Genomic DNA, 24,897 nt, shown 5'->3' on the forward strand with positions numbered 1-24,897 from the left:
TCTTTCATCATCTAATTTTTTCAGATCACAGGTCTTTTTCCGCCTTAGGTAGGCTTATTCCTAGGTATTTTATTCTCTTTGATGTGATGGTAAATGAGATTGTTTCCTTAATTTCTCTTCTTGATACTTTCATTGTTAGTGTGTAGAAATGCAACAGATTTCTGCATACTAATTTTGTATCCTGCAATTTTACTGAATTCATTGATGAGCCCTAGTAGTTTTCTGGTAGCGTATTTAGGATTTTCTATATATAGTATTGTGTCATCTGCAAACATTGACAGTTTTACTTCTTTTCCAATTTGGATTCCTTTTATTTCTTTTTCTTCTCTGATTGCTGTGGCTAGGACTTCCAAAACTATGTTGACTAAAAATGGCAAAAGTAGCATCCTTGTCTTGTTTTCGGATAAAAGTTTATCAGTGTTGTTTATTTTTCAAAGACCCAGCTTTTAGTTTCATTGATCTTTTCTCTCTCTCTTTTTTTGTATTTATTTCATTTATTTCTAGTCTGATCTTTGTGATTTCTTTCCTTCTCGTAACTTTGCATTTTGTTTGTTCTTCTTGCTTTAGTTGCTTTCGGTGTAAGGTTAGGTTGGCTATTTGAGATTTTTCTTCTTTCCTGAGGTAAACTTGTATTGTTATATACATCCTTCTTACAACTGCTTTTGCTGCATCCCATAGGTTTTGGATCATCACATTTTTGTCTTCATTTCTCTAGGTATTTTTTTATTTCCTCTTTGATTTTTTAGGTGATCCATTGGTTTGTCTAGTAGCATACTGTTTAGCCTCCATGTATTTGCAGTTTTTGCAGTTTTTTTCTTGTAGTTGATTTCTAACGTCATATTGTTGTGGTAGGAATAGATGCTTGATATGATTTTGGTTTTCTTAAATTTACCAAGGCTTGCTTTGTGGCCCAGCATGTGATCTTTCCTGGAGAATGTTCCACCTGCACTTGAAAAGAATATTTATTCTGCTTCTTTCAGATGGAATGCTTTATAAATATCAATTAAGTCCATCTAGTGTAATGTTTCATTTAGGGCCTGTGTTTCTTTATTGATTTTCTGTCTGGATGATGTGGCCATTGATGTAAGTGGGATAGTAAAGACCTCCACTCTTATTGTGTTACTATCAACTTCTCCTTTTATGTCTGTTAACATTTGCCTTATATATTGAGTGCTCCTATGTTGGGTGCATATATATTTACATTTGTTACATCTTCTTGAATTGATCATTCAGTTAATATGTAGTGTCTTTATTTGTTTCTTGTAACAGTCTTTATTTTATTTTTTTATTTTTAAAAAAATTTTAAAATATATTTTTATTGAAGTATGATGTTGTGTCTATTTCTGGTGTACAGCACAATACTTCAGTCACATAGGAACATACATACATTCACTCTCATATTCTTCATCATAGGCTATAAGATATTTAACATGGTTCCTTGTGCTATACAGTATAAATTTCTTGTTTATTTATTATATATATATATATTGGTTAGTATCTGCAAATTTTGAACTCCCAATTTATCCCTTCCCATCCCTTTCCACCCCTGGTAACCATAAGTTTATTTTCTATGTCTGTGAGCCTGTTTCTGTTTTGTAAAGATGTTTATTTGTCTTTTTTTTTTAGATTCCACATATAAGTGATATCACGTGGTATTTTTCTTTCTCTTTCTGGCTTACTTCACTTAGAATGACATTCTCCAGGTCCATTCATGTTGCTGCAAATGGCATTATTTTATTGTTTTTATGCTTGAGTTGTATTCTGTTGTATAAATATACCACAGCTTCTTTATCCAGTCATCTGTTGATGGATATTTCCATGTCCTAGCTATTGTAAATAACACTGCTATGAACATTGGGGTGCATGTGTCATTTTGAATTAAGGTTCCCTCTGGATATATGCCCAGGAGTGGGACTGCTGGATCATATGGTAAATCTATTTTTAGTTTTTTTCGGAATCTGCCATACTGTTTTCAATAATGGCTGCACCAAACTACATTCCCACCAACAGTGTAGGAGGGTTCCCTTTTCTCCACACCCTCTCCAGCATTTGTCATTTATGGACTTCTGAATGATGGCCATTCTGACTGGTGTGAGGTGTTACTCATTGTAGTTTTGATTTGCATTTCTCTGGAGTCTTTATTTTAAAGTCTGCTTTGTCTGATGTAAGTATTGCTATTTGAGCTTTCTTTTGATTTCCATTTGCATGGACTACCTCATCTATCCTCTCACTTTCAGTCTGTATGTGTACCTAGATCTGAAGTAGGTCTTTTGTAGGCAGCATATACATGGGTCCTGTTTTTGTATCCATTCAGCCAGTCTTTGTCTTTTTGTTTGGAGCATTTAATCCATTCACATTTAAAGTAATTATCAATATGTATGCTTCTATTGTCATTTTGTTAATTGTTTTGGATTTGTTTTTGTAGGTCTTTCCCCCACTCTTGTTTTGTTTTTTTTTCTCTTGTGAGTTAATGACTATCTTTAGTGTTATGGTTAGATTCCTTTTCTTTTTTTGATGTGTATAACCATTATAGATTTTTGTCTTGTGATTATCATGAGGTTTTTGTGTAGCATTTGATGTATATACATGCTTTTTTAAAGTCATTAATCTCTTAATTTCAAGTGCATTTTAAATATTCTACATTTGTACTCTCCTTCCCTCACAATTACTGATTTTGATATTATATTTTACACTTAATTGTCTGTGCATCACTTAACTGCTTATTGTGGATACAGATGATTTTTACTGGTTTGTCTTTTAACTTCCCTACTATCTTTGTGTGTGGATGATTTCCTACCTTTATTGTATGTTTGCCTTTACAGTGGACTTTTCCATTTTGTTTTTTTCTTGTTTCTAGTTGTGGTCTTTTTAGTTTCACCTAGAGAAGTTCCTTTAGCATTTGTTGTAAAGCTGGCTTAGTGGTGCTGAATTATTTTAGCTTTAGTTTGTCTCTAAAGCTTTTGACTTCTCCATCAAATCTGAATGAGGGCCTTGCTGGAAAGTGTATCCTAAGTTTCAGGTTTTGTCCCTTTCAGCACTTTGATTATATCATTCCTCTCCCTTCTTGCCACTAGAGTTTCTGCTGAAAACTCAGCTGATAGACTTATTGGAGTTCCCTTGTATGTTATTTTTTGCTTTTCCCTTGTTGCTTTTTAACATTATCTCTTTATATTTGATTTTTGTCACTTTGATTACAGTGTGTCTTGGTCTGTTCCTCTTTGGGTTAATCTAGTATGGGACTCTTCATGCTTCCTGGACTTGACTGTTTCCTCTCCCAGGTAAGGGAAGTTTTCAGTTATTACCTCTTCAAATATTTTCTCAGGCCCTTTCTCTCTCCCTTCTCCTTCTGGGACCCCTATAATGTGAGCATTGTTGCACTTGATGTTGTTGTGGAGGTCTCTGAAACTGTCCTAAATTCTTTTTATTCTTTATTCTTTTTTCTGTTTAGCAGCAGTGATTTGCACTACTCTGCCTTCCAGTTCACTGATCTGTTCCTCTGCCGCATTTAGTCTACTGTTGATTCCTTCCAGTGCACTTCGGTTATTGTATTTTTTAGTTCTGTTGGTTGTTTATATTTTCTAACTCTTTGTTAAAATCTTTGAACTTTTCACTCTGTGCATCCATTCTCCTCTTGAGTTCTTTGATCATCTTTACAGTCCTTTCTCTGAATTCTTTCTCAGATATATTGCCTATCTCCACATCACTTAATTTCTCTTCTGGGGTTTTATCTTGTTCCTTTGTCTGAAACACATTCCTCTGTCACCTCATTTTGTCCAAATTGCTATTTTTTATTTTTATAAATGTGGTAGGTTAGTTATGTTTCTTGACCTTGGAGAAATGACCCTCCGAAGGAGACATCCTATGAGTCCCAGCAGTGCACTCTCCTCTCATCACCCAAGGGGCCAGGGACCAGCTGGTTCTTGGGTAGTGTCTGGCCTACATTTGCAGTTTGTATTTTTCTTGCTTCTGGTGTCTGCCCCCTTGTGGGTGAGGCTGGTCCAGAGGCTTGTGCAGGTTTCCTGGTAGGAGGGGCTGGGTCCTGCCCACCAAAATGGGTGGAGCTGGGTCTTGGCCCTCTGGTGGGCAGGGCTATGTCTGTAGGCAGCCTGTCTGCTGATGGGTGGTGGTGTTTTCCTGCCTAGTTTGTTGTTTGACCTGAGGCATCTCAGCATCAGAGCCCACAGGCTGTTGGGTGGGGCCAGGTCTTGATGCCAAGATGTCAGCTTCCAGGGAGAGTTCATACAGATGAAGGACCCTCAATATGTGCACCACCAGTGTTTATGTCCCCAGGGTGAGCCACAGCTGCCCACTGCCTCACCAGGCGAAAAAGCCTAGCAGGTAGGTCTTGCCCGCAGTCCTGTGAAATTACTGCCTTTGCCCATGGTCCCAGCATACATGAGATTTTGTGTGCCCTTTAAGAGTGAAGTCTGTTTCCCCCAGTTCTGTGGAGATCCTGCAGTCAACCTCCCCCTTCGAAGCCAAATGCTCTGGGGGCTCCTCTTTCTGGTGCTGGACCACTGGGCTGGGGAGCCCTGACACGGAGCTCAGAATCCTCATTCCTGTGGAAAACCTCTGTAATATAATTATTCTCTAGTTTGTGGTTTGCCCGCCCAAGGGGTATGGGATTTGATTATGTCACAATCAGCAACACCCCCCCACACCTGTCATGTTGTGATTCCTTCTTAATGTCTTTATTTCTAGATCTTTTCTGGAATGTTCTAGTCTTTTTCATCAATGATTGTTCTGCAGTTAGTTGTGATTTTGGTGTGCCCATGAGGAAGTGAATTTAAGGTTCTTCTCTGCCATCTTAGCTGCTTCAAGAGAGTTTTTATTGCCTTCGCATGGGTAGACTTAGTTATGGCCTGTGTCATTCCTGTTGGCAGTACAACTGGCTATATATATATATATATATATATATATAGTCTTGGCAAATTATAACAAACCACATGAAAAGCATTTGAGAAGGAAAGTGATTGCTATATGTTACCTGAAAACTGTTCATTGACATCTTCTGGTAAGATCAAGAAAGAACCAGCATCACAACCTGTAGTGTGGGTATAAGAAGCCTGGGAGAGTACTAGAACTCTCTTTTAAGAACTGTTGCTTCACTGATCTCCTTGGTGGCACAGAGGATCATTTTGTATGGGGGAAAAAGAAACAGCATTGATCACATTGAATTATAAAATGTTTCAGAGGATTTAGACTCTGAATGAAAAAATTTTAGAAATACTCTTGAGCAATTTATTTTGCATATATTTTTCAACAGGGGTTAGTAGAAATCTATGTATAAGTAAATCTAAATTAGCCTTTTCAATAAGGATACAATAAATATTCTACATGACAACAAATTACAAGGTCAAAGTTTTAAATCGCAGATGTGGCTTTTTCCTCCTTAGTGGCAAATAAAATAACAAGAAATTCATAATTTATGGCATCTTAAATTTAATCAAATATGATAAATTTCTAGTAGCTGGAACTATGTAAACCAGAATCATTCTTAAAGTTAGTACTTTGGCAAAATTTATAATACAGCATCAATAATATATTTGGGATGAATGAATGAATGGATTATAGTACCTATAAATAATATTAAAGTACCTGAGAAAATCAAATATATTTAAAGAATCTCTGAATTGTCAAGGAAATACGGAATTAAGTTCAAATAAATAATTGTATTATATTGCATTTAAAATAGTAATCCAGACATCACTCTTTACAAGTCAGATTTTTTTTTTACTAAAACAGTGAATCTGCAAACCAGTAGTTTAAACAAAATTTATTGAGTTTAAATTCATAATACTACAAATAACATGAAATCAATGATTTTACTTCTGTGTACAGACCTTCCTCGATTTTCCATGAGGTTACATCCCAATAAAACCATTGTAAATTGAGAATATAGTCGAAAACGCATTGAGTACATGTAACCTACTGAACATCACCCCTAACCTAGCCTACTTTAAACGTGCTCAGAACACTTACATTAGCCCTGTAGTTGGGCAAAAGCATTTAACAGAAAGGCTATTTTATAATAAATTGTTGAATGTCTCATGTAATTGATTGAATACCATACAGAAGAAGGTGAAAAAACAGAACGGATGTCAGGGTCTAGAATGGTGGTAAGTGTGTCAGTTTTTTCCCCTTGTATCCGTGATTGGCTGGGAGCTGCGTCTCACTGCCACTGCCCAGCATCACTAGAGAGGATGGAAATACACATCACAAGCCCAGGAAAAGATGGAAATTTAAAACTCGGCATTCAAAGTGAGGTTTCTACTGAGTGTGTCTAGCTTTCTCACCATCATAAAGTTGAACCATTGTTAAGTTGAGGACCGTCTGTAAGTGAAAATCTATTACATTAGATCTTTCCTGAAACAGACTTCCTCTTGTATTACTTCAATGTAGATTTATCTGAGGGATCAAGACATTTGTTTGATCTGTTGAATTATAAAAATCAGAATGGAAAAGCTATAAGCAATCTTTCACAAATTCTTAAGCATTTAAAAATTATAATCTGAGGATGTGCTTTATCGTCAGCAGAGTTTTGAGTCCTCTGATCCTTAATCGTATTTTCGGAGCTACTGAGTATTTTTTTTTTAAGTTTCAGTGTAAAAATTAAGATAAATAAACAATTGTAATACTATAGATCATCATATTAAAAAACATGTCTACTTAAAAAAATTAACACATTTAAAGGCTTTAAATAAGATTCTGGTGGCATATTTGTAACTAAAGTTATTTTGATATATCTTCTTTGTCCTTGTTGAAAAATGCATATATTTCTAGAGGTGAAATAGAAATAGATTTTAAGGATAATTTTTCATGATCTTTCCTTCATGGGCTATTACATGACAATTTGAGATACTGAGCACAAAATCAATTCTTAGCTTGCACAGAAATAAAGAATGAATCCTTTTCAAGTTATTTTCATTACTTGACAGAATTTTCCTCTTTGAATTATATGATTAAATATTCATCAATGCATTTTATCTTTAAGCTACATAATTGAAATTTTCATTTATAGATTATTAGCAAAAATTAGGCAAGAAAATAAGAATATACATCTGGAGAAGGGAAATTCTTGAGTTCTTAACTTCCGAAGCAGTCTTTTTTCCTCCCAATTGTGATTTTAATTTAATGACATCACAAGAGTTTAGAATGGAGAGAATCAGTTTTTGAACTTGGGAATGATTATGAATATAAATGCCTGACTTGAAAAGCAGCTTTAGTAAGCCTCAACAGTTTATATAACATTTTTGTAATGCAGTATCTTCTTTTTGTTTCAACTGATGAAACTTCAAAGATGTAGGAAATAATAGGTAGGTCTCCTTGATTTTTTAATCTTAGAGACATCATTATTCATCCATTCATCAGACTAGTACTGCGTGACTGGCTAGCCCCAGGGACAAGTGAAGATGCCAGGAATGCCCCTGACTTGAAAGAGTACATCTGTTAGTGGGGAAGACATATATGCAGATAAATAGCTCCAATTCCCCGTGTGTGAATGCTGCTATAGAGACGAAGCAATGTGCTTCAGGACACAGGGAAAGACATTGTCGTGTGTGATGAAGGATTTCAGAACAATTTCAGAGAGAGGGTGAAGCAAGAGAAGACAAGAAAATTCTGTGAAGGCATAGACTTATTAGGAGATAGCAGGTCATTTGTTATGGCAGAAGTATTCACCCTAGTGGTAGGCGAGGCCAGAAAGACAGACTGGGATTAGAGCATAAAGAGCTAAGTATTTTGATCTTTATGTTTGTAGTGATGATAAACCACTGAAATGTTTAATGTATGGTACGATATGTCAGATTTTTGAAAGGTCTTTATAAGAACAAGATTGAGGGTGGAGTGGTGGAGAGTGATCAGAGACATGAAGGCTTGTAGCCTATGAAAGTCTGATCAACTGTGATGTAAGGGAGGTGGACGGCCAAAGTTGATTCTGTTATTGCTTCAGTCAGGGGAGTGACGGCCTGAAAAGAAAGTCTGTTTTTTCTAATCAGTCCCCATAGCTCACTGACTTCCCTCCTGCAACCTGTTACCTCCTTCCATTCACACAAAACTGGCTACATCAATGAAAATACGTTTGCAAGTCAAATCCTACTATAAAAAATCTGTTTCGTAATGAGTATAAAACCCCAGGTAATGATCAGTATATTTCATGTTCATTTCAAAAAAAAAAACACCTTCAAAATCCAACTTAACAAAAAATCTAAAACCACCTATAAAACCAGAGTATCAAGCTGCACAGAAATCCTTCCTAAGGCTGAGGCCACACTTGGAAGTTCCCAGACCTCCTGGGACTGATACCAAATAGCACCAGGAGTGGGAGTCACTTACTGTTCATCATTGTTTGGCTCCAGTGCAGAAAGCCCAGTTACTAGTTTTTGTTTTATATAAATGAGCTTTGATACACATGCAGCCAGAAAAATATCTATAGAAAATAAATGAGGACATCAACTTAATTAGGATAAATTTTCACATAATTTATTTACCAAAAAAACCCCAAACAAACCAACCAACAAAAAACAGTATAGCAAATACCAAAACAAACAAACAAACAAACAAAAAAACCGAAACAAAAACAAACAAAAAAACAAACCCCAAATCCATTAAGTATTTTATCTGGAACATTCCAGATAAAGTCTCAAACATTCAAGATTTAAGTAGTTTTTATCTAACTAATTCTAGCAAGTGCAATGAAACACTTTGGATAGTCAAGAAATGAGAGAGAGTTGGAAGTAATAGCAAGTAATAGGATTAGTTCCTAAGTCTTCTCTATTGATTGAGAGCTAAATTGATATATACTTCAGTGACAGTGAGTTACCAATGTTAAGTGATTTTTGAGAATTTAATGGTGAAACTCTGCACATTTACCCTGAGTCTGTCCCAACAATTTCAAAAGGACTCCACTCATGAATAGAGCAGGTCTCTAGAAAGTGGTCAGAGATGACAATTTCACTGGTGCTTACATTATAATATGACTATGAGGAGAGAATCATGATTATTGGATGGGAGGGAAATCTCTTTTGTATTTGTTATCTTTTATGATATTTCATCTGGCTTGATGACTTTCTTTTTTATCTTCATTCACAATTAGTTTTGATCCATTTTGCCTTCATACCTAGCAATTTGTCATTCTGTTTATTTCCTTTTTCAATTTCTTGTTCATACAGGTAATTCTTTCATAATGCTGAACTCCACCACAGTCTTATCTCCACCCTTAGGAGGAACTCTGTGACCCACATGGCTGTTGCTAAAAGCCCTTGGCAACATTTGCCTTCCTGTTTCACTTCATTTCTTGGAATTAATTCCCATAGGTTAGCTTTTCTAACCCCTACTGAAAATACTCATTTTAAAAATTAAAAATTTGCAGGGAGAGGGTATATCTCAGGAGTAGAGTGAGTGCTTAGCATGCACAAGGTCCTGGGTTCAATCCCCAGTGCCTCCATTAAGAAGTAAAGAAAGAAAGAAAGAAAGGAAGAAATAAACCAAATTATCTTCCTCTGAAAATTAAAAAAAAAAAATCTTTGAATTTTAATCTATTTTAAAGTATTCTTAGTAGTTCTGGCTCTTGTGGTAAGATTTTTTTTTATGTCTGCCTGTCTTTATCCTTTGCATGGTGATATTGGCTGCTTCTGAAGTTCATGAAAACTCAGACCTCAACACTGAGTCTCTTACCTTGAGAATGTGCAAGCCAGGATTTCCAACCATACGGATTCATGGAGTTAATCTTTGCCTGTGACATTTCTGTTTCCTTCTCACACCCACACAACATTTCTTTTTTAGATACTCATAATCTTCTCATAGCAGCCCAAGTTAAAATTATATCTTTTTTTTTTCTGGACCAGTTTATATTAACAGTTGTAGAATTCGTTTTAGTGTGCTCTGATTTTTAGCTTCTCTGGGAAATAATATCACTGCAATCTAATGGTTTAGTAACAAATTTCTAAGAATTTTTTTCCACATGCAATGCCTTACATAATACAGTTTACAAGGAAGTATTCTCAAGTGACCTTCGGGAATTCTTATGAAGACAAAGACATTGGGTTAGTTTTTATGCTGTGCCAGCACCACTTACACCACAAGGGCGAAAAAGATGTGTTTCTTTTGCACATCCTGAAGTGAGAGATATTGTGAAGATCTCGAAATCTGAATAAAGGATTACTTTTCATTTAAGTCCTGTTAAAGCTGCACATAACACAGCCAGGGAGAGTGGGGTAGTCTCAGTGATTTACTAATTTGACTGACTGATTGTAAGAACTGCTTTGGAGAATATTCTCTTAAGACAGCCAGTGCCAAGTCCACTGTTTTGAAACCGAGGCTCTGTTATCACATGACTACTCCGTCTTAAACTGTGTTGTCAGTTAGCTTATCCTGGAGGCTGTTCCTTTGGAGTGACAGGCAAGGAACCTGACAGGGAAAATGATGTCAGGTAGTCCTTGACTATTTTCCCTTAAAGTGAGTTCATTTTCTATAAAGATGGATTACTTGTACCTTGTTTCCACTCTGATGAAATCTTTGTCACATACTTAACTATTGATAACAGTGACTTTGCATAACCCTTGACCTGAGCTATTAAAGACCTTTAATGCAGACTTCTACCATTCTACATTTTATACAATGTAATTGTATACACACGCATGCACATCTATGATGTAACATATATCATAGCATAATATAACATCTGCACGTGTAAATAATACATAAAATCATCTAACAAACGTATTCATGATCTTTAAAGAGGGATTAACATTCATAATACCGAGGAATTGAGTCAATTTTTCTGGGTGCCTCTAAAGCTTTGTATTTTCTAAAGAAATTTGTTATTCTGGGAAAATAGTTGGAACAAATGATGCAGTAATTGTAAGTTAATTGACATTAAACATTACCAAAATATGTGAATAAATTTGTAGGTAGTAGCTAGTTTCAAGGATGTTGAGGGATTGATAAAAGAAAACAAAAGATACAGTTCACTGACTGTTGGATTCACATTTTTAATACAGTAATGGTCATATGGAGAGGGAAAAATTTAACTTTAAAAACAAATGTAATGCTGTATGTTGATTTCCTGTGTATGTTTGCCAGGTAAAATTCAAGAGGTCCAGTGAATTTACGTTTCAGATAAACAAGGAATAATTCTTTGTGTGGAAGTATGCGATATTTGGTTATGTTATACTAAGAAAAATTCCTTGTTAATCTGAAATTCAGACGTACTTGGGTGTTCTGTATTTTTATTTGCTAAATCTGTGCATAATGTTTATTCACTGGTTAAGAAAAGAATTATCTTTGATCCCTTGCTGGTAAGTGGCTTCTCTGCGAGATGTGTTTCCGAACATGCCGCTCGTAAGAGTCACATATGGGACTTGGGAAATATTTCCAAATCCTGTTTTATTTACCCAAAGCATGGGGTCTCTGGAACTGTATGCCATTCACAAGCAAAGAAGGTGCAGTCTGACTTCTTCCTGTCTCTGAATCTTTTTACCGAATGTAGGCAGGCTGTTTGTCTTCACAGTCAGTTCCAAGTTGTTTATAATATATTGTTATTGTTATCACTGATATTTTGTTACTAGTATTTGTCAGTGTGTCTACTCCACTGAATCCAAAGTTTAACCACTGCCCACTTAACTCTATTTGAGGGCCCTGTTGCTCATTGCTCCTTATGAGAATAATGTTACAAGGATTATGATGAAATCCCACATTGGGAAGGGGAGGAAAGAATAAAAATATAAAATCACAAATAAGAGTTTGCACATTTTGTATAAAAGCTTTTGAACTTTGTATTTTCCAGGTAGTCGATGCTTTAATTTGATTATATATTAGCTCTTTTCTAAACATATGAATTAAACCAACAAGGTGGCTAAATCTATACATGTGAGCTCACAAAGCTGTATATTTTCTGCTCACTTTATTGGGATAAATACATATTTTTAACCTCAATGGTGTCAGGATATATAAAGAGCACTACTCCAAATTAGCCTTCCTTAAAAATGAATGTGGTTTGGGTGCACAAATTATTCCCCTAGGAGAATCAAGGAAGGAATTTGTATATTTTTTCACAGAGGTAAGGCAAAAATTTAAATTATGTCAGTTAACAGAAGGAGAGCGAGAATGAAAATTCAATTGTGTTTGAAATAAAAATGAGCTGTTATCTAAGAGACTCGATGACATGTGTCAAGAGACCCTGCCTCTGTGTGTGCCAGCTTTTCCTTTTTAAAATTCTTTTCCATTATGGTTTATTATAGGATATTGAATATAGTTCCTTGTGCTATACAGTAGGAACTTGTTTATTTTATATATAGTAGTTTATATCTGCTAATCCCAAACTCCTAATTTATCCTTTCAAGACAGGTATCATATGATATCACTCATATGCAGAATCTAAAATGTGATATAAATGAACTTATTTACAAAACAGAAACACACTTACAGACACAGCTCTTCCTTTTAACTCCATGGTTCTCTACAGGAAAAAAGACAACAATAATCATTAAAGAACAAGTCCTATCAGGTTATTAGTTTGCTAACTTAACTTAGATAAAATGTTTTATGTTTGTTTTTTAAAAATTCCTTACAGAATTATTTTTTAATCATGTAAACTAACTTGCATTGCAGTAAGTAAGCCCTTAGGAATAACAAAATATGTGAAAAAGTTTTATTTTAAAGCTAAAACTTAAGCAAATTTCCATGTATCTTATTTTTGTTCTCAATAAAATATCTTAACCTATATAGAACAAGTGAGATAATATATATAAAATACTTGGGGTAGATGACTGACAAATACTAAGAACTGAGATGTCAGATATTGTGGTGGTAGTGGTTTATTACTCACATGATGAACTTTCTAATGTAAGTTTCATAAAAATCATATAGCCAGGGCTTATGGCTAAAATTTTCCTTGATCTTTTGGGATGTTGAACACAAGTAGACTGATCTGCTGAATACTGGGGGAAAAACTTCTATAGCCATTTTGTTAGAGTGATTTCAATTTATGAAGTATTTCCCTTGTTCTTCCTATCAGTTAAATTTAGGTTTTTATATTGGTATTTCATTGTTTTACTTGCATGTTTACTTCTCCGCAAGAGTGCTGTTAGGGCTAAGATGAGACAGAAGTAGTCTGGTTTGCTACTTTCTATCAGAAATTCTGTTGAGAGAATGTTATCATTAAATTTTCACTTTATATAATCTGTGGCTTCTGTTTAGCCTCTTTTAAAAAAATATAGTGAAGATGATAAAATTATTAGGATATTCAATTAAAAAATAAAGTAAAATAGCTTGATTAAGTAAATAGTTCCATTTTTGGCTCTTTTTTGGTTATAAGGAAATGATAGTTCTAGTGACATGCCTTATAATTGTCTTTGTTCTGAAGCTCTCACAGTTCTTAAATTTTTTAATCATAGGCATGTTACTGTTCAGCAGGGTCAGGTAATTATTTTTTGTTATAAATAACATTTTATATTCCCCACTGCTGTAGTAAAACTAATTTTGTTAAATGCTAAAGAGACTGCCATTTTATCTATTACGTGATCAGTTGATGAAAGAGAAACTAAATCAGCCACTGGAGATGCATATGTATTTTAGCTAAGGTCACTGAGAGAAGTTTCATTTTTGTTTTGTAAGTTAAAAACCCCAACATACTTGGATTACTTTATATCTAATTTTCCCATGTTGCATTTGGAAAAGATGTGCCAATATATATAGATATGTTATTGAACTACTTTTGTTACTGAGTCCAAACTCATTCTGCTCGCCACATGACAGGTCAGTAAACTGGGAGATGAGGTGTTGGAGCAAGGAATAGTGACTTTATTTGGAAAGCCAGCAGACCGAGAAATTGGGGGACTAATGTTCTGGAGAATCATCTACCCCAAGTCAGAATTCAGGCTCATTTTATACTAAAAGGGGAGGGGGTGTGCTTGGTTGTTGCAAACTTCTTGGTGTAGGAATTCTTTGTTCTAGGAATCCTTTGTTCTTGCCCTGTCCACCTGGGTCAGATCATGGTGTCCCTGTAAACCTCCAACAAAATAAACGTTATTTTCTATTCTGCAACTTGTTATCTTTATATGAATGGAAAAGTGTTAATATTCTTAAAGGTCAGAGCCTTGAGAATAGGCTCTCCTGTGTATTTCAGACTCTAGGTAACATTCTTTTTACAAAAGGCACAGAACCAGCAATGTTAAGTGTGAGAAACTGGGCACAGGGTTAAAGTCAAAGGAGCAGATCTAATACGGAGTCAGATTTGTTCTTTTCCATTACAAATTGAGCCAGACCATCTATCTTTTATCTTTTTTTTTTTTTTTTGTCTTCTTTAGCTGAAGGACTGGAGTAAAGGGAAGTTGAGTGGCCTCCTACATGTCTTTCCATTTGGTCTACACTTCCATCTGCATCAGAATACTCAAGTATATGAATTTTCAAAAGCATTTCATCTTACCTCCCATCCCAGCTAACAATGTGTTTTGTTTTTTTAAATTAAATCCACTAGGTGATTTTAAGAGCCATCTGTCCAAAACCTTATTATCTCCTTCCTCATTTCAGTATCTTTTATTTCCAATCCATTGCTAAGTCTCTCCAATGGAAATATTTCAAACATATCACAAAGCAATTTTAATTGTTGAATCAAGCTGTCTTTTAAAAATCAGTCATTCTCAGTAACCCCATTGACATCTAATAATTCTGTTTGAACCAGAAATAATCAGTAACCCCATTGACATTTAATAATTCTGTTTGAACCAGAAATAATCACCGATTCCTCTGTTTATAACAAAATAGATCCTTGCTGAGCAAGGATCAAATGCAAAATCTTCCTCATTTTTGGAAATACCGTTCTCCTTGGTTGCTGTAATTATTCCCGGACCCCATCACCCTCCATACACTCCCCTACCCCAGATCTTCTCCTATCTTCTTCTCCTTCCTCTTCTTTCTTTCTCCTTTCTTTCTTTCTTCTCCTCCTCCTCCTCCCCCCTCCACCCTCCTCCTCCTCGTCCTCCATCTTGGTCTTTGTTAGTGTGTCTGGACTCTATGCTGCTTTTTGCTTACTGTATAAATCTCTACGGGAGGTCTAACTCCTACAGAGTCTTCTTTGAGTACATGTGTACTGAGTCATTCCCAAGACTTTCCTGAGCCACTGGCACTACTGAAAATGATGCTCTTGCTGCTCTGAGCACCCTCTCTTCTTGTCCTGTGCTCTATCTCTTAGTGCGGAGCATCATCTTTCCTCCTTCCCCAGGCATCTTCCTTGAGGGCAAGGGTGGAAACAGATAGACTTTGTGAAGAACGTGAGCAATTTCCTCTAAAGTGGTGTATGTATGATGTGAATGTGGCTGGGAAGGTATGTCTGATACTTAGGAGGGAGGAAAAGCGTGACATAATAAATGCAGAGTGGAGATGAAATGAACAAATAAAGGAACTACGTTTGGGGGACAGTATGGCTAATTTTTTCCCCAACACAAGAATAGAATGATCAATGGACTAGCATAGAAAGAGTGGCAATAAACCTAATTAAATAAACTACTGCAGTATATCATCAAGGTGGCATTTCAAATTAGTGAAAAGAAATGAATTATTCAAGAAAAGGTGTTGGAACAACTGGCTAGACATTTGGAGAAAAGAATAACATTGGTTCTTTCCTTGTGACATAAAACAAAATACACTCCAGATGGATTACAGATTTATGTTCAAATATTGAAACCAAATTTATTACACTTGTCAACTTAGTCCAGAAAAATAGAAGGCTGGAATTTTTTTTTTTTTTTTTTTTTTTTTACAAATTGAGGTACATTTCAGAACCAAGTAAGAGATCCTTTAAAGTGTGTTTTCAGATTTCTGTTTTCCATTTCAAATTTATTAAAATTAATTTTTCTAATATTATCAGACTCATGATACTAAGTGATTAGATAGTGCAGAAGTCAGTGGATAAAAAATTTTCCTGGTTCTATTAGAACAAAACTGGTGACTACTAAGAGAATCATTGAGCAATTATACAGTACTTCAGGGAATGAAAAGAGGACTGAATGGGATGTCTTCTAAAAGAGCATTTATGTCTCAAGACAATATAGAAAAAAATACATTGCTTATAATCAGCCTGGATACTCAGAAGCAATCTGGATTCAGACAGCTCTCAATGGTTCTGTTATATTCGTGTACCTATTGTGGTGCATAATCTTCAGAAACATAAGCATCCTTTATTGTGTAACAAAAATACAAAGTGACTAGATTAGTGAGATCAATTACCTAAAATATGCAAGCAGAAGCCTGATTGTGTTGTGATTGTTTTTAATCTGTGCTGTTCATTCATGCCACAAATAAGTACCGAATAACTAACAACCACATGGATTTCTTCTTAAGGGTTGGGTGTGCAAGTCACAATACTTTCCATCAGAGTGGGTACGTTAAAAGTCAAGGATGATGCAGTGTAGTAAGTACTCTAGTAGGAATAAAAGATGGTGCGGGAGCACTAATCCAGTACTGGTGAGTAAAAGAAGGCTTCCCCGAGGAAGTGATGTCATGAATGATGACTCCAATTGTCAGCCAATAACGGAGGTAGGTGGAGTGAGTGGGAAAGGCATTTTCAGGCAAGAAAAAAAATGTATATAAATCTGAGGCAAGAGCTAATATGGAGGACTTAGGAGAACTCAGAGTGGTTCAGTATGGTTGGACTATAATGTGCAATGCTGAAAGGTGACCAGAGAGGAGGTTAAAGCATCTGGGTCATAAAGTACCCATACTTGAAGCTAAACTTGGAACTTTATCAGGAGGGCACTGTGAAATATCACTGTGTGGTCCCCTTCCATCAAGGGGTGAACAGTGTGTACCACTCGGCTGCACATGACACTCACATCACAGTGGGCTACGGGGCAGCTGGTCCATCCATCTTCTTCTAAGAGATTATCTGAACTAATTGCAAAATGTGTCACACTTCTTCAAATTTTAGTGACACCCGTATGTATAATAGATCTCTTTGGCTTTCAATTACTGTAAGATTATCATCCTGACATGAGTTCCAGATCCCTCATCCTCCCTCCACCTGTTCACTCTACCCCCTGGGCCTCCCAGCTTCTAATTTATAAACTTTCTCCTAAATAACTCTCTTGCATGAACTCAGTTTCATTTACATGAAATTTGTTTCTTCTCCCTCACATCATCCATCTCATGGAAGGATCCTCCTTGCTCTCAGTTAAGGACCACTTTCAAATCATTTTGACTCTTTGGTCCCACAACCCCTGTCACTGTCAGGGCTCAAACCATCTGACAGTATCACTTTGCTCACTCACCTCATCCCTAGCTCTCTAATTCACCCAGAGTTTTGACTCTTTGCTCAAATCTTTTTCAGCTTTTTCATCCTATATCCTGGCCTCCTAGGTCCTTGAAGTCCTCACTTTATCCACCTTGGTCACCCATTGGCATCATGACCCCTGCACCCTTATCGTCACCAGTCGTGGTACCATGTCCAGAATCTCTGTCTCAATGATCTGCCCTCAGACCACTGCCTCCCCACTCCCTTTATGTAGGAGCAGTATGTCACCTCGCTATCTCCCAGTACATTTACCCACACGACCTCTCACCATCTGGCACCACTGTATCCCGTCACTGCCATGTGGTTCTCACTTTCAACCCTCTTGTCCCTCTTTCCCTCAAAACACCCAACTGGTCTTTTGGTCAGAATGCTTTTTTGTTGCAAGTGTCAGAAACACAAGTTAACTCATCTGAACAAAAAGGGAAATGTTGTTTCTCACAATTTGGAAGTTTGAGAGTCCACAACAGCTGGATCCAGAGGTTCTAGAATGATCACCACGCTCTGTCCCTCTGCTCTCTGTTCCTCTGTGAGAGTGCTATTCCTAGGAAGGGAGAATGACTCCCCAATAACACTATACCTAAATAATCCTTAAAATCCTTGGCCTTAGAAGAAGCTTACTTTTTATCTATTTTTATATAGTAGTTAATATTTGCAAATCTCAAACTCCCGAATTTATCTCTTCCCACCCCCTTTTCCCTGGTAACCATAAAATTGTTTGCTGTATCTGTGAGTCTGTTTCTGTTTTGTAGATGAGTTCATTAGTGTCGTCTTCTTCTCCTTCTCTTTCTTATTTTATTTATTTTTTGTTTTTTATATATAAACATTTTTTATTGAGTTATAGTCATTTTACAACGTTGTGTCAAATTCCAGTGTAGAGCACAATTTTTCAGTTATACATGAACATACATACATTCATTGTCACATTCTCTTTTGCTGTGAGCCACTGCAAGATGCTGTATATATTTCCCTGTGCCACACAGTACAGTCTTGTTTATCTATTCTACATTTTGAAATCCCAGTCCCTTCCCACCCCATCTCCTTCTTCTTTTAGATTCCACATATGAGTGATATCATCTGGTATTTCTTTTTCTCTTTCTGGCTTAACTTCACTTGTAATGATGATCTCCAGGTCAATCCATGTTGCTGCAAATGGCATTATTTTATTCTTTTTTCTGGCAAAGTAGTATTCCATTATATAAATATACCACAGCTTCTTTATCCAGTCATCACCTGTCAATGGACATTTAGGTTGTTTCCATGTCTTGGCTATTGTAAATAATGCTGCTATGAACATTGGGGTGCAGGTGTCTTTTCAAATTAGAGTTCCCTCTGGATATATGCCCAGGAGTGGGATCGCTGGATCATATGGTTAAGTTTATTTTTAGTCTTTTGAGGAATCTCCATACTGTTTTCCAGAATGGCTGCACCAGACTACATTCCCACCAGCAGTGTAGGAGGGTTCCTTGTCTCCACACGTTCTCCAGCATTTATCATTTGTGAACTTTTTAATGATGGCCATTCTGATTAAATTATTTTTAAATTTCTGGAATAATACATACTTAGTTAGGTATTTGCTTCATGCTATACAAAGCTGGGTTTAATTTGATAATATTCTATTTAGGATTTTTAATTTGTATTCAAAACTAAGATTGGTCTGTGGAACTGTGATTTTGTTTCTTTCATTGTACTTACTATAAAGGTAATTTTAATGACATACAGTGATTAGAGAGGCATTCTATAGTCTTCTGCATTCTGGAGTAGTTAAAAAATACAGGAGTTACTTCATTGATAGTTTGATAAGACAAAGCAACTCAGTGTCAAAGAACATTTTTGGTGGCAATTTTTTGACAAAATTTTAAATTGCTTTTTGCATATTTTATCCATTTCAGTTTTCATTTTTTCCTAATTAAATTTGGTGTATTTATCCAAAACTGTTCAATTTATGCATGTATACTTTTATTATTACAGAATTTTAAATATAATTTCTCTCATTTTGAAAAATGTTCATTTATATTTTTAACACCTTTTATTTATTTATTTTTAGTAGTTTTGACAGAGGTGCCATGTTTTATTGTTCTTTCAAAAGAACTCTTACTTTATCAATTCTATTGTTTTTCTATTTCTTATAATGTATTTATTCACTTATCTTTTTAAAAATCTTTATATTCTGTTTTGTTTTCTTTCTATAATTTCTTCAATGATTGTTTTTTTTCTGCTAAAATATTTAAAATCTTGTGTAAATTTTTATCAGGGTAGAAATTTGACTGCATACCTTAATTTTTATATATTCTAACTTTTGGCTTCTTTTCCCTAATCTAAGAGATTATATAAATAACATTTTAAGTTGTATACAGATTTTAGTTAACCATGTAAAAACATATGTAAATTTTCAGGTTGACATAGAAAACTGACCGATAGTGACAAAAACTGTGAGTGGATCTAACTAGTATACTACTAGCTGTGTATATATACAAAAGTATGTGCAGATTTTGATAAATCTGTGTATGGTTTATCTTGGATTTATTTTTACTCTTCCTAACTTATTGCTTAGTCTAGACCCTGAGAAGCAGGTGGGAACACAGCTATTAGATGATGTGAATAAGAAATTACTCTAAGTGTGTATGTAGAGTCAAGCAATTATTTTGTTTTTGCTCCCCACCTCCCTCCACATTTCTTTAGTTTAAAGGATTGACTCCCCAAAGGAATTAATCCATGTTGGGTTTTGTCATACATGTTAGGATTTCAGAAGCTCTGGCTAACAAAATAGGGATCCAGAATAACTTTATCTGCTACTACTCAGATACGTTTTATTTCAAAAACATACACTGAAGCATTGCTGATAGATAGATCCTTAGGAAAACATATTCATGTGTAATTTCCAATCACACTGAACAATCTTCAGAAGATTTTTCAAGGTCAACTTTAGCTAGCGTAAGTTAATGTTATACCATTTAATTCAGGAATTATTTTAGCATTTGATTAATACCATATACCTGATACATAATATAATTTTGTGATTGATAAATGAAATTGTAACTTTATTAGGTTAATTTAGTGGTTTAGGAGAAAGCTTTAAAAATCTTTTCTCCTAATTTGTTGCTTAGTTTTCTGTTTTGCATTTTAAAAAATTCTCTTACTCATTAATTTGAAGCCTTCCTTGTAATAATGATTCCCCTTAATTGGGAAGTAACGTGAAAGCATTACAATAATTTGGCCAGTTTTCTGTATACGAGTCCTGCTGTCCTAAGTTGAAGATACATCAATTCCTTTTTCCTGTATTCATTCCATCACTCCTTATGCAGTACACCTAAGTGTATTCAAGTGCAGTTCTAAGTTCTAACTCCTGCACTCAACATTGGACAAATCAGTTGTGAGCAAAAATGGAGTCCCTGCTTTCAGGAGACTTACAGTCCAATGTAGGAAGTATAAATTGCCACAACGTGAAAGTGCAGTTGAGGTGCACACAGTGTGCAGCACATGCTGATATGTGCGCACACGACAGATGAGCGGGATGCCAGGGCGTTGCAAAGAGAATGGATCTTCTGCTGAGATCGAAAGTTGAGTGGGGATTCACTAGGCAAAGTGGAGAGAAGATCGTTTTTCTTTTGTTCTTTCCTTCTTACTTTTTTAATGTGGCTAGGAGATTTAAAATAATATATTTGGCTTGCATTATATTTCTATTGGATTGTGCAGTATTATTTATTTTTATTTTTAATTGAAGTATAGTTGATTTACAGTGTTGTGTTATTCTCAGGTGTACAGCATACTGATTCAGTTATACATATATATATATATATATTTTTCAGATTCTTTATCATTGTAGGTTTTACAAGATATTGATTATAGTTCCCTGTGTTAAATAGTAGGACCTTGTTGTTTATCTATTTGACATACAGTACTTAGTATCTGCAAATCCCAAACTCTTAATTTATCCCTCCTCCCATTTACCCCTCTGGTAACCATTAGTTTGTTCTCTATGTCTGTGAGTCTCTTTCTGTTTTGTAAATAAGTTCATTTGTGCCATTTTTTTCAATTCTACATATAAGTGATATCATATGATATTTGTCTTTCTCTGCTTGACTTATTTCACTTAGAATGATCATCTCTAGGTCCATCCTTGTTGCTACAAATGGCATTATTTCATTCTTTTTTATCCCTGAGTAGTATTATTTCATTCTTTTTTATCCCTGAGTAGTATTCCATTGCATATATACCATATCTTTATCTAGTCATTTGTTGCTGGACATTTAGGCTGTTTCCATGTCTTGGCTATTGTAAATAGTGCTGCTGTGAACACTGGGGTGCATGTATCTTTTCAAATTAGAGTTTTCTCCAGATACCTGCCCAGGAGTGGGATTGCTGGATCATTCAATAACTCTATTTTTAGTTTTTTAAGGAGAGAAGATCCTTCTTGTCTGGAAGAGGAGCTTCTGCAGGGCCCTGCAGTGGGAGGAAACAAGGTCTATATAAAGAACTGAGGAAAGATCTAATGTGGCCTGGATACTGAAAGCCAGTAGAAAGGGCATTAAAAAGAGGCCTGAAAGAGAGAAGCCTCCTGCGTTCTACAGGGCATTATATTAAGTCAGTGCAATGTGAGGCCAAAGAAGTGCTTTACAGGGGTGATATGATGGGATTTAAATTGATCTCTTCACTTAACTAGTATTCATGGAGTAGCTACTGTTTGTCAGACTTTAAGCACAGGAATACAGCAGGGGCTAAAACAGACAAAAAGGCAATTGTCCTCATACATCTTACAATGCAATGCAGTGTTTAGTAGGACAGAGAAATCCTCACAGAGGAAGTGACAGTTAAGCAAGAATCTGAAGAGAATGAGATTCAGATAAGGGAATGAATGATACAGCAACTCTGGGAATACACGTTGACCAGACGGAGCCTTTGCAGCTGTCCTGACCCTGGACTCTGCAGCTCAGATGGACTCTGTCCCTCCTGCCTATTTGTTCTCTCTCTCCAAATACATGTGCGTTTTTAGTGTGTACATCCATGCATGCACATATATGTGTGTGTGTGCACATGTCATGTACACTAATTTAAGCAATGGACGTGAAGAGAATAGGCTACAGAGATAATACAGAGTGAGGAGGGAGACAGATCACCACAAGACTTTTATGACTGGATGGAGAAAGCTGGAGTGGCTCTGAAGATGGGAGTAAAAAGCCACCAGTGTGTTGTGTGAAGTCAGGGAAGAAGGAAGGTGGTGGTTGCATCATTCAATGCTGCTGACAGGGAAGGATAAGAACCTCAGCGTATTTTGGGTTTAGTGACTTCAGGGTTACTAAATCCTGTTTGGATGGAGTAATGGAAGCCAAATCCATTAGAATCAAACAAACAAGAAATGGAAAGTGTGAAAATAGCTACAGTTTGGAAATTTTTCAAAAATAAGTAAAGAAGAAGAAAATAACTTAGTACCTGAAAGACACTATTGAATTGAAGAAGTTTTTGTTTGTTTTTAATGGGAAAGAGTGTATTACATTTATTATGTAAGTTGATGAGATTCAATTAAGTTGGAGACGTTGAATATACAAATGAAAGGAGGAAACATTCATAATAGTGTAATGGGTAACTCGAACCTAGCAAATATTGTAGGCTTTTGTGGAAGCAGGAGTCTAAAGGCAATGTCTCTCCAGTAATCATCACAAAATCATCACAGTAATCAATTCATTTATTCTTATCACTTAAATGTATGTTTCCAGTATCAACTAATCTCTATTTAACTAATGATGTTACTTTTTAAGGAAAAGGGAAAAATGCCTTTATCTTTCTCTTGGTTGAGTATTTGACTTAATGATTTACTGCCTCAATCTTTCTTCACCAAAGATAAATGAAATCTCCGTATTACATGCTTTTACAATGCATGACAGTGTATACAGAGCTAAATTGAAGCCACCAATATTAAGTCCTTGAGTGGATCTTAATAAACCATTAATCTCTTTCTCACTTCTGTGTTATTTATCAACTTTGTATCAAGGGACAAGGAAAAATTATCCAAACATTGTTTAGTACAATCATCATTAATAGTTAACACTTATCCAGAGTGGTTTTTAACCTTTTTGTCTCCCAAGGGCTATTCTAATATCAGAGTAGAATAAAAAACATCTGTAGTGACCCTTACCTCTTCCAGACTCTAGATTTATCCCATCAATTAGCTCTCTCTCTACCACCGAGGAGGCGAACAGCTGGTTGTGGGAGTCTGCAGCCACAGTAGAACAGCAGCAGGAAAGGAACACAGCTTCCAGAACATTCCTTCCCAATTCCTGTTTTATCATTTAAAATATTTGACATGATTAGTGACCTGTCTTTCATTACTTTCCATGTCTTCTCTTGGAACTCTTTGTTGACATGCAGTTACAGTATTTCCATTAAGGACCAATAAGTCTCATCTTTTATCATATTTTTACAACTTTCAGAATAGTATCTGCTTTTAAAAATGGATTCTGAAGCATATGCTGCATGTCATGTGGAGTGTTAACAAATCCTGGCCCAATGATGACATTTCAAACCTAATCAGCACCACCATTCTTTACTTGCACAAATAACCATGAATGAGAGGGGATTTGAGAATGGTCTTCTCACATCTAATATAACTTTCAAATTGATTTACCTTTTAATCATTTTTTCCCCCTGGCTGATTCCTTATTAAGAGAAATAAACTATCCAGGATTCACTGAAGAATCAAATAGCCCCTTGTTAATCATTCAGGGAAATGTTGCAGGCTTAGGCAATATTCGATGTAGATATTGAACCTACTTGCTCTAAGCAAACTTTGAAATACAGATAAGACCCTGTGAGTCAGCATCACGAGCTGAAAGGATGGTTAAACTGCCAAATCAAGAATTATGATTTTTTTACCCACTTGCTAACCAATGAGGAAAAGCTCTGGATAGAGTGGAACCTGAGTAAATAAGGCTTGTTTGTTTCAGCAGAAAATAATTCACCATCTAGTTAGTTTTAGACTAGATAAATCTAGTTTTGTGATTTATTGCCTAAGTCATTTTCTTCTTCACTGCAAAGCCTCATGTTAAAAGAACTGACTTTGGAGGGTTGGTGGCCTTTGGTAAATTACCTGTAATTCTGGCAGTTTGAGCTGAGTACTGATTTCTCTATTCCTCTTTTAAGAACATTTTTATTTGTTTATTACTTTAAAAAAAAAAAAACCTTTGGACTAGATCTAATTTGCCTGTTTTCCTCTTCTTATCATGGTGTTAGGGATTTGGCTCGCTTCTATGAATAAGTTGGAACATCTTCAGAAATTGTGTGATTGAAAATACCACCAACGGAGTTTCATTAAATTTCAGTTCCTGTGACTAGTGAAACATATATCTGTCTCACTGAGATTATTCTACTGTAGTTAAGTTATAATAACAGCTCTGTTTATGATCAATAACTGGAATATTTGCTAAGGTTTTGTACATGTTGGAAGTTAATTTTCTTAGGAGGCCATATTCTCTCTTTTAGCTGAACAGATGAATTGTATGTCTCAGCATAGATGGTTCACCACTTTCTAGTTGTTCTGTAATAGGAATTCTAGAAAAACAGTAACTTGAGGTGGGATCAAGATGGCAGAGTAGGAAGACCCTGGGCTTGCCTCTTCC

The 24,897-nt window shown here is 35.6% G+C and overlaps 1 protein-coding gene and 1 long non-coding RNA gene across 3 annotated transcripts in view; one reads left to right on the forward strand and one right to left on the reverse strand.

Annotated features, from left to right (window-relative positions):
• MARCHF1 (membrane associated ring-CH-type finger 1) overlaps nt 1-24,897 on the forward strand; it is a 779,824-nt gene that overhangs the window by 73,756 nt on the left and 681,171 nt on the right. The gene's annotated exons all lie outside the window — the stretch shown is intronic.
• Nucleotides 1,333-22,933, reverse strand: LOC116659039. The gene is made up of 3 exons (XR_004314314.1): nt 22,299-22,933; nt 18,210-18,212; nt 1,333-1,460 (listed from the first exon to the last, which is right to left on the reverse strand). It is a non-coding gene; the product is annotated as an uncharacterized LOC116659039 (long non-coding RNA).

Source organism: Camelus ferus, chromosome 2 (assembly GCF_009834535.1).
Source record: "Camelus ferus isolate YT-003-E chromosome 2, BCGSAC_Cfer_1.0, whole genome shotgun sequence".
NCBI classification, from domain to species: Eukaryota; Metazoa; Chordata; class Mammalia; order Artiodactyla; family Camelidae; genus Camelus; species Camelus ferus.